At 57.4% G+C, this 10,634-nt stretch overlaps 1 long non-coding RNA gene across 1 annotated transcript; it reads left to right on the top strand.

Moving 5' to 3' along the window:
* The first annotated feature begins 641 nt into the window (after window positions 1-641).
* LOC122471246 lies at window positions 642-3,507 on the top strand. Its single transcript, XR_006294158.1, has 2 exons — window positions 642-1,239; window positions 1,751-3,507. It is a non-coding gene; the product is annotated as an uncharacterized LOC122471246 (long non-coding RNA).
* Window positions 3,508-10,634: the final 7,127 nt, after the last annotated feature.

Raw genomic sequence — 10,634 nt, 5'->3', positions numbered from 1 at the left:
AATCTTCCACCCCGAATGTGGGGCTGGAGGCACGACCCGGAGATAAAGGTGTGCTCCACTGACTGACCCAGCCCTGCGCCCCAGCTCTATTTAGCTTTTTGGAAATTATACTTTGACACCTATCTCCTGGCACCTATCTTCCTCTCCCACCTTGATCAGGGCTGGGCGGGAAGGGGGTCAAGACCTGGGTCTCCCTGGATACTCACCCCCTCCCCATCACTGCTCCCAGGCCAGGTACCACCCAACCCACTCTGACCTCATCTGCTAGGGGATGTCCAGCCACCATTAGCAGGCAGGTTCAGGCCGAGTTCCCGGATTTGCAAGGGCATCGCTCGCCCACCCGCTTTCCAGAATCCACCCTCTCACCTACTTGGCTGATGGGCTCTGTACTTGTTGGGACCAGGTCCACCTCCCAGCCTGCAGTCTGGTCCCTCTCCCCCCCAACGTCTACCCACATGTATATGTGTGTATATATATATTTTTTAATGTTTTATTTATTTGGGGGGGGGGGGCAGAGGGAGACAGAAGCTGAAGCCCGCTCTGTGCTGACAGCAGGGAACTCGATGTGGGGCTGGAACTCACAGACCTTAAGGTCATGACCTGAGCTGAAGTCAGACGCTTAAGAGACTGAGCCACCCAGGCCCCCCAAATTCTACCCACTTTTATTTTTTGTTTTTTTATGTATACACATATGTTTATTTATCTTGGATGTAAAACTAAGTAGAATTTCTGGATTATAAGGTCATTCTAAGATATGCCTTTTTGTTTTTTGCACGTGTAATTTTTTTAAATTTAATTTATTATTTTAACCTACATTCAAGTTAGTTAGCATATAGTGCAACAATAAATCTACCCACTTTTAAAGCCTCCTTGCTCTGAGAACCACCCCATCTAGTCCTCTTTCCTGTAACCCTGAGCAGGTCCTCAGGCCCCTGCTCTGGACCCCCAAAACAGGGGACACTGGGGCCCCAGGGCCTCAGGCTAGGACAGATGAAGCAAGTTCAGTTGTAATTTGACCACATAAATATGTAAGTACTGTATTGAGTCTTATTTTGCATTTTTTGAACACAGTCCTTTTTTTGCTTTTTATTTTTTGGCTACAGGGTTTCTACATAGGTCTGAGGGAGGCTTCCGGAGGGGCCCTACTCCAGAACAATCCAGCCCCGCCCAGCTTGGCGCAGCAGGAGCGTCTGCAGCGCCACCTGGCGGCCGTCAGGAGCTCCGCAGCCCAATCCGGAGGTGGGGGTAGCGCAGGGTCCCTGAGGGCGGCAGTCTTGGGTGGGGTCCTTTCCTCTCTCGCGCCTAGGAGGAAGCAGGCTGTATCTTTTGTCTTCGTGGTCGTGGACAGCTTCCCTAAGGGGGCACATTGGAGCTTTGGAGCCGAGCCGTGCAGAACATTTATTTATTCGCCTTCTCAGTCCAGCCGTCCCTGGGTGCAAGTGCCAGAGCGTGGCCTTGCCCGTAATTAGGTGAATTAGGTCGACATCGCGTCGCTTGCCTCTAACTCCAGCAAGCCTCGTTTTGGGGGTCCGTATACCCATTTTATTCATTGGAAAACTGAGGCTCGATTCTTGGAATATTGGTGCCGCCGTCCTAATCCACTCAAGCCTGCCCCAGCCTAGGTGGGTGTGGGCGTTGCGCGCGTGCATACATACACACACGCGCGCGCACACACACACGCCCAGTGTGCCACCAGGTAATTTATGATCATCCTCGAAGGCCTATTTATTGAACAATTCCCTTTATGCAGAGGAAGAGTTCGTCTCCGAGAGAGCCTGAGCCGGCAGAGTCGCGCAGGGAATCCAGACCCAGCCGACTCTGTTCGCCCAGCCCCCTTCCAAAGGCCACCCGGGATTGGAAATAGAGCCAGCCGCCACCCCACGCGATTTCCTTCCAGTCTGCCCCACCGACAGCCGAGGCCAGGCTCTGGGATGGAGGTTCCAGGAGGGTGGGAAAGAGTCTCGCCCCCCCTCCCTGATTGCCTCCCCCCCCCCCCCCCCGATCAGGTTTCCAGCTCCCTATTTCTTCCCTCAGTCCTCAGGCTGTATTCCCACCGCTAACCGGCTGGACCGCGGGTGGGTGGAGAACTGAGGCCGTGGGCTTCGAGGGCCTAGAGAGTTTGGGGGTGGGGCCTCTGCGAGGGCAACGCCCCCTCCCCAGCCCCTTTGGAGCATCCCTCCCACCCTCCCCGCAGCTCGCGGGAATTCCGCTGAGTCACTTCCGAGGCTGCCTCTGCAGCCCCAGGGGGAACAGTGCCATTCGATTCCCTAGGCAGCGGCCCAGCGCTCACCTGGGAGACCCGACTACTGTCTTGTCCAAACGGCTCTTCGTGTCTAACGAAGCCAACCCCACCTCATCTCCTGCCGTTCTCCCCCAGCCACCGTGGTGGCCGTGCAAGCCGCTACCTCAGGGCCTTTGCACTGGCTTGTGTCCTCTCACTGGCACACGCCTCCCTGCGCACCTGTAACCTGTACATACTTCCCACGGTCACTGCCAAGGCCTCTGCTCCAGTGGGGATGTGTCAGATGGGAGCAAGGGGGCACCTGCCACCGTGACCCGCAGATGCTTGGGTGGCCAGTTAGATTGGAAAAGATGCAGACTGCAAACCGGGAGCGCCACGTGCTGCGTGGTGCAAGTGACAGGTGCGCGCGCCCGGTCTGCGTGACCGTGTGTGCCTCAGCGCGAGGCTGCAGGTGCGTAGCGGGAGCACAGGCGCGCGCTGAGCGCGCACCCCACGAATTCCCCGCCAGCCCAGATGCCCATCTTGGAGCTATTGTCTCCCGGCTCCAAGCCCACCTTTCACAGCGAGGCTCTGGCTGGGGCTCTGAAAACTACAATTCCCAGGATCCTTGTCGCCCCCGGAATTCCTGCTAGGTTCGGCCAGTAGGAGGCGTCAGGGCTCTTAACCTTTCCCGTGCCGGGAACCTTGCGGTCGCCTGTGGCACCTAAGGATACACACGGTCCTCTTCTCAGAAATACGCTGTTTACAAAACGTTTAAGCCTTTAACTTGTGTTTTTACTGCATCCTGCATTTTAAAATTTGTGGCGAAGTAACATAACTTCCCCATCGCAAACAATTTTAACTTTAGAGTTTAGTAGTAAGTACATTAATTCCGTTGTGAAACAGCACCCCAGAACTTTCGCCTCTTGCAAATCGGAACCCCTTCACGCGTTAAATTCCCTTTCCCCCCAATGCCCCTGGTAACCACCTTTGTGATTTCTGTTTCTGAGTATGACTCCTTTAGATACCTCGTATAACTGCAATCATACAGTATTTGTTTTTTGGCGTCTGGCTGAGTCACTCAGCGTAATGTGCTCAAGGTTCATGCATGTTGTAGCAGAGTGAAAGTTTCCTTCTCGTCCTTTTAAAACTGGAATTATAGGGACGCCCGGCTGGTTCAGGCAGTGGAGCAAGCGACTCTTGATCTTGGGGTTACGGGTTCTAGCCCTACACTGGGTGTAGAGATGACCTTAAAAATAAAATCTTTAAAAATAAATAGATAAAAGTGGAATCGTCTTTCATTGCCTGTACTGTTGTTTATCCATTCATCACAGATAGACATTTGGGCAGAATACTTTTCAGTGCCCAAAGTAAAATGCATAGAATTACAAAGGAAACTTTGTGATTTTTTTTTTCTCTTTGAGGCGATTTATATATATTTTTTTATTTTTTAAAATTTACATCCAAATTGCATCTAGTGCAACAATGATTTCAGGAGTAGATTCCTTCGTGCCCCTTCCCCATTTAGCCCATCCCCCCTCCCACAACCCCTCCTGTAACCCTCAGTTTGTTCTCCATATTTATGAGTCTCTTCTGTTTTGTCCCCCTCCCTGTTTTTATATTATTTTTGTTTCCCTTCCCTTATCTGTTTCGTCTCTTAAAGTCCTCATATGAGTGAAGTCATAGGATATTTGTCTTTCTCTGACTGATTTCACTTAGCAGAATACCCTCCAGTTCCATCCACATAGTCGCAGATGGCAGGATTTCATTCTTTTTGATGGCCGAGTAATACTCCATTGTATATATAGACCACATCTTTATCCGTTCACCCATCGATGGACATTTGGGCTCTTTCCATCCTTTGGCTATTGTCGATAGTGCTGCCATAAACATGGGGGTGCGTGTGTCCCTTCGAAACAGCACACCTGTATCCCGTGGATAAATGCCTAGCAGTGCCACTGCTAGGTCGTAGGGTAGTTCTATTCTTAGTTTTTTGAGGACCCGCCATACTGTTTTCTAGAGTGGCTGCACCAGCTTGCATTCCGAAGGAAACTTTGTAATTTAATTACAGTTGTCAACAAGCTGAAAGAACAAATGTGTCATACAGTAACCAATATATGCATTCCTTTATTAATGCATCAAATAACATATCTCAAGCCTAGAAAGTCTAGACTATGGGGACTCCAGTCAGGTTTCTGTCCACCAGACCTCAAGTTTCCCCACTATATCAGTCAAGTGACACTTATTTATTTATTTATTTAGAGAGAGCGAGCAGGGGGCGGGGTGCAGAGAGAGAGAGAGAAAGAGAGAATCCCAAGCAGACTCCATGCTGGTGCTGTCAGCCCGGAGCCCCACATGGGGCTTGAACTCACGAACCGTGAGATCACGACCGGAACCAAGATCAAGAGTCAGACGCTTGAGCAACAGAGCCACCCAGGTCCCCCTCAAGTGGCACTTCAGTGGCACCCAGCTCCTTCATTCCCAAGAACGTCAGGATCGGTTAGCCTCCATCAAAACTGCAGATCAGTACTTCGTGGAAACCACTGTATCTCTGTGTGATTCACCCACCTGCTCTCTAAGCCTTAAGAGTTCCCACTCCGCCTCTGCCAGTCGGGGCGCCCCAGCCGGCCCCCTGAGATCAGGAGCCCAGCCCAGTGGAACGTCAGTGGCTGATGCCAGCCCACAGAAGGTAGCCACACAGGGATGAAGCCGCTGCTTCGCCAATACATTTCTTTAAAAAAATATTTTTTTTTAACATTTATTCATTTTTCAGAGACAGAGACAGAGCGTGAGCTTGGGAGGAGCAGAGAGGGAGACACAGAATTGAAAGTGGGCTCCAGGCTCTGAGCTGTCAGCACAGAGCGTGATGCGGGGCTAGAACCCAGGAACCGTGGGATCATGACCTGAGCCCCACTGAGCCACCCAGGTGCCCCTACCGACGTATTTCTAAAAGCGTGTGGGTAGCACATGATAAGTCACTGTCTTTGGACTTTCCACTTCCACCCCACTGGGAAAGTTCTCAAAAGTCTGCCTCACTGAATGCAGACCACTGATGGGTCGGTTGAAACTTCAGTCTACAGACCTAGCAAACTGTCGGGGGCCTTTCCACCTTACATTCTGACTCTCTAGGGCGCTGCTCAAACCCATAAATCTGGCCCAATGCAGTGTCACAGTCCGCTGTGAGGGCCTAACATCTCCACTCCGAGCCCTAGGTTCCTACTGTTGGAAATTAGCAGCATTTGTCATTCATTTGGAGTATATTTTCTCCAGGGTCAACCTTGACTTCTAAGCACCTGGGACATGTTGGAATCTGACCCTCATTCTAAGGCAGAAGGCTGCAGAGGGGGTTGGGGATGTGGAGCCTTGGAGAGGGTCCCTTCAGCCGAGGGTGTTACAGAGTCTGCCAGGAAGGTTAGAGTCCCCAGATACCAGAGGAGGGGCTTCTTCTGCCCACAGGCGGGGGAAGGGGGGGGGCCACAGCTCCCAGATGTCCAGACTCAGTGCATGAGACCATGTGCATGAGAAAGGGGGTGCCTGTGCACCTTCTAGACCTCAGGGTTTTTTTCCCTTTGTCTAAAAAAGGAGGAGAGAGAGATGTCTCCCCCGGGAGGGCTGCTGGGAGGCTGCAGCCAGACTTTTTGGTGGGTGGGTGATGGCTGGGTCCTCTTGCCATCTGATGCTTTCCCACGGCCTCTTCTTGTCCAGCAAGGCCTGGAGTGAGGCGGAGCCTGAGGAGGTGAGGGAGCGTTGAGAAAAGAGGTGCTCTGGATGGGGGTGTCTATGATGGGCTGGGTAACACAGGGAGAAGGCGGTCACTCCCTGAAGCATGGAATGCGGACACACAGATCCGCCTCGCCAGGGAGGAGAATGTCCCCACTAGAGGGCACCCGAGAGGCGTCTCTTGCAGCCAGTCCGGCCTTCAGACCAGCCCCAGCCAGCTGTCATTTACTGCTCTCAGTCCCCTACCCCTCCTTCCCCGCTCCCTCGGCCTCCCCTTCCCTAGAGCTGCAGCACACCTCCTAGCAAGGGCCCTGTTGTCCCCTGGCCACACGTCCGTCAATCTCTCTTGCTCACACTCCCCCAGACCCTGCCTTTCTTAGCTGGGTCACCTTGGCCTCGTCATTTAACCGTGCTGGCTTTGAGGGGGTCTGCGTTCCCCCTCAGGGTCCTGGGAGACTTTCACCAGAGAGCCGGGTGCAGTGCCCATGTACAGATGGTCAAAAGTAGTGAGAGGAAATGCAGGCTTTTGCTTTCTCTTTTCTCTTCCCTCTCCTTTCCTGGATGTACTTTCTTAACCTTGCATTCTCCTCCCTTCCTTCCTGCTGGCCGTGGTTGCCCACAGACCTCTGGGGCTCTCTGGGCTCTGTGTCCCTAACAGTGCTGACTGGCTGGCACCCACCATCCCTGTGGGCCCTCACCACCCCCAGTGGCTTCCTGAGGATCCGGCCACCTGGAATCCGAGGCCAGGTGACCTGCTGGCCTGTGTCCTGCTAGTATACTGGCCCTGAGCCTCACCTAGAGTGACCCTGGCCCCGGGGACAGGACAGTCAGGACAGGATGGGACAGGCAGGGCATGGGGCTGGCTGGCCCCATTTGTCAGAAACACAAGCCTTCCCAGCCAGGCCAGGCTAGGCCACTGGCCTAATGGAGCTGTGAGGTGAAGATCTTCCCACCCTGGCCCTTCACCCTAGCAAGTCCTGCCTGCTGGGGGGAAGGTGGGCTTAGGAAAAGGGGAGCCCCAAACAGACCCCTTTGCTGAGCACCTACTGCATGCCTAGGGCTCGCTCTTTGCAGCCAACACCCAATACGCTTTCCCCCAAAGGGATTATTGATGGCCCCATTGTACAGAAGAAGAAACCGAGGGTCAAAGAGGTTGACCACCGTGTGTCCCGATTCCCAGCCACGGTGCTTTTGCTCTTTCTTCGGGAAAAGTGTGAACTATTTCAAATACACAGGAGAGGACAGAGAGGAACATAATGTACTCCCGGACCCAGGCATTACTTCACCGTATTTTCTTCAGCTCTGTTTTTTGAAAGAAGTACAGGATATCAGAACCAGAAGACACCCAGCGTTCCACATTTCTCCTTCCCACCCACCCCGAGGCGGCAGCAACGCCTCCTTCCCTGTACCTTTGTGGACATCCCTAACCAATGTATGGGCGTGCCCTGCGTGTGCATTTTTTTTTTTTTTTTTTTTTTTTACGGTTCTGAATTGAGGTATAATTTACCTACAGGGGAGGTCAGCGACCTTGATAGGACAGCCCAATCCTGAATGTACAGCCGTAAGGCCACCACCCTAATTAGTCCAGGATACACTTCCATTCCAGGAAGCCTCCTGCCCCTGCCCCCCACCTCTGGACAGCCACTGTCCTGATTGCCTGTAAATGGAACCCGAGACCCAGACGGCATGAGGGGGCCGCCGAGGTCCACGCACGGACCAGCGACTGCAGCTCGAGCTGTCCCTTCCGTTGCATTGAATTGCATCCCGTATCCCTTGACCCAGCCCTGCTCCCGCGACGCTCGCTGGGTGGTTTCGGCCCAGACGCTCTGGCGATGCACCGACGGGCTCATGGCCGCACCGCACTGTTCTCCCCACCCCCGGGGCAGCTGGCTGAGATTTATCCCGGCAGCAGCCTGGGCCTCCCTCGCAGGCGTCTTCTGGAGGCGCCGCGCTGACCCGCAGCTCCGGGATGAAAGCGCCAGCCTGGGACGCCCCCGGGCCAAGCCCCCAGCCATCCGGAGCCCAGGCATTTCGAAAGACCAGGCCGCACCTCGGCCCCCTCCCCGGGCCCCTCGGAAAACGGGAAGTTCGGGGAGGAAGCTGCGCGCAGCGCGCCGGGCGGCCCGCGGGCCGGATGACTAAGTTTGGCTGCTCGACCTGCGGCCGCTTGCCTTTTATGGCGGCCTCGTGGGCAGCGGACGTGGCCGGGGCCGCGCGGGGGTGCCCGCGGCCCCCAGCCGGCCTGCGCCAGCCCTCCCCTGAACTTTAGCAGGGGGAAACTGAGGCCCGGAGAGGAGCGGAGCCCTGGCGAGGTCGCCTAGCCCGGCGGGGTGGAGCCAGATGGCACCCGATGGCCCTACCCGCCCCCCACCCTCGGCAAAGGGCCAGGACAGGGATGACTCACCCTGAGGGGCGGGGTGGGGGTGGGGCAGCGCTGCATTTATTGAGCACCCACTGTTTGTCTCTTGGCGCCCACTTCCCCTCTTCCTCAACGCAGCCGTGCGGGGTCTCCCCCGGAGGAGCGAGGGGGGCGTGCGGGCGGGAAACGGCTCCGCCCCCTGCCCGCTTCTGCTCCAGCCCCGCGCCGGGCCCGGTGCGGCGCTGCGGTTTACAGTCGCGCAAACCCAGCAAAGGAAAAGCCTCTCCCCGGGTTAACAGACGGGGAAACTGAGGCTGCGCGCAGACGTAACGTGCGCCCAAGGCCACAGGCGAGCTGGGCGACACGTAAAATCGGGAAGAGGCACCCCAAGCTCTAGAGGTATTAAAATACACGTTACAGTCCGCCGCAAGTACGATCCGTCTGCATCCGCACGGAGCCGAGTTACAGGGTGACCCCCGGTCCCGCTGGTCTTCCCGACGCTCCTAGATGCCCGACCCCGCCCTCCGCGGACCCGCCCGGCTGTGGGGGGCCTCGAGCTGTTCCAAGGCCAAGTGGGGACAGAGTGCTGGGCGCTCAGGGCCGGGCCGGAGGAGGACAGCGAGGTCGGGATGGTGGTCCGCGGGACGCCAGGGGCAGGGGCGAGGCGGCTCCGGGGGAGGGGGGAGGGCCGGAGGACGTGGGGGGCGGCCCCGGCAAAGCTCCGGGCCCCACGTGTGAGCCCAACGCCCCCTCCCCGGGCGCTCCCAAACCTCGCCTTTTATGGAGAGGAAGTTGGGCCAAGTGGGCCGGGCCGGCCGGGGGGGGGGGGGGGTGGCCCGGGGGGGGGGGGGTGGCCCCGCGGGGAGCTCGGCCCGGCCCGGCCCGCGCCGGACAGGCTCTGGGAGCGCCCGCCTTATCTGCCCGCCCGCGCCGCGGCCCTGAGACCTGGGAGGCCAGGAGCCGCGGCCACGTGAGCCTGAGCCTTGCGGGCCTGGCCGCGCCAGATAATGGCACCCCACCCCACCCCTCAGCGCCCGGGCCCTGGGCGGAGGCGGGGCCTGGACCCCCGAGGCTGAGCCGGCCTTGGGCCCTGGCCGCCCCGCCCCGGGCTGGAAGGCTTGGGGAACGGGTTGGACCGCGCCGGCCTCGGGAGGTCCCCAGGCAGCTGCCTCCCTGGGGTGTTCAGACGCGCCCTCCACCCTCTGATTTGCCCAGACCTAGACACCTCCCCCCTCCCAACCTGGGAGCGGGTGGGCCTCTGTCTGGACACCCGCTGTCTGGACCCAGATTCCCAGCGGAGAGAACCTTCCTCCACCCTCGATTCCGCCTCCTGCTGTCCTGGCCGCGGGGCGGGACAGCGTCGCTGATGCGCTGTGGGATTCTGAGAACCCGGTGTTGTGCCCCATCCTGTCCGGGTGGTCCAGGGTCCGCCTGGGGGCCCCGGACGCGGGTCTGAGGCCACCCGCCTCCATAGTACGGATAAGCACACCGAGGCCCAGAGACAGCCCCGTAGGCCCAGGTTGGTGCAAAGGTTCTGCTTTTCAGCCCTGGGTCACATGAACCCTGAATAGGACCCTGGGCCTGGATGCCATCCAGGTACATACCCTCGGGGGTCCTGTGAGTGGTGAGTGGCCTGTGACGGGCTGTGATTCTCCTGAGTCCCCCAGAAATTCCCGGGCCTTGAAGAGAGTTTCCGAGGCCTCAGGAGCTGAGGGTCAGATAACAGCGCTGCAGCAGGGCCCCGGGGACTGTGGTCGGGCTCCTTGCAAAGCTGGGACACCTGTACAGTCACTGCCTCCTCTGGGGGTCTGCCAGACCTAAGTGTGGGTGGTGCTAAACTTCTCTAGGCCTTAGTTTTCTATGACTGATACCTGCCCCCAGGCCCAGGGTGACGTTTCATGGGGGGGGGGGGAAGCAGGTGAGGGGGTGCTTACAGATGCTGAGCTGGAAGGCTGGCACCACACCCAGGGCACCCTCAGGGAAAGGCAGCTGTCATGATTAAGCCTAGATAATGTCTACAAGTGGCCCCAGGAGGACAGGGAGAGGCCAGACTCTAGCCCCTGCCCTTTGCTCTTTGCCCTCTGCTCAGGGGGCCCCTGGGAGTGGGCGAGAGTCAAGGCCAAGAAGCTCAGTTCTTCAGCTGGTCCATGGACACCCTTCTCCTCCCTACACCCTGCCTGCTCCCTCCCCAAAGCTGGCAGGTGCCTTAGAGACAGGTGACTGCCCCCCCCCCCCCCCCCCCCCCCCCGTGCTTCCCTGGGAACAAGAGTGAACCTTTTCCAGCCCAGCACCTTCATGTAGTTTCTTCCTCCCTCCCTCCCTCCCTCCTTTCCT

The sequence above is a fragment of the Prionailurus bengalensis genome, chromosome E3, assembly GCF_016509475.1.
Source record: "Prionailurus bengalensis isolate Pbe53 chromosome E3, Fcat_Pben_1.1_paternal_pri, whole genome shotgun sequence".
NCBI lineage: Eukaryota > Metazoa > Chordata > Mammalia > Carnivora > Felidae > Prionailurus > Prionailurus bengalensis.
The sequence above is the reverse complement of the archived record's forward strand: the minus strand, read 5'-3'. Positions and strand labels throughout refer to the sequence as shown.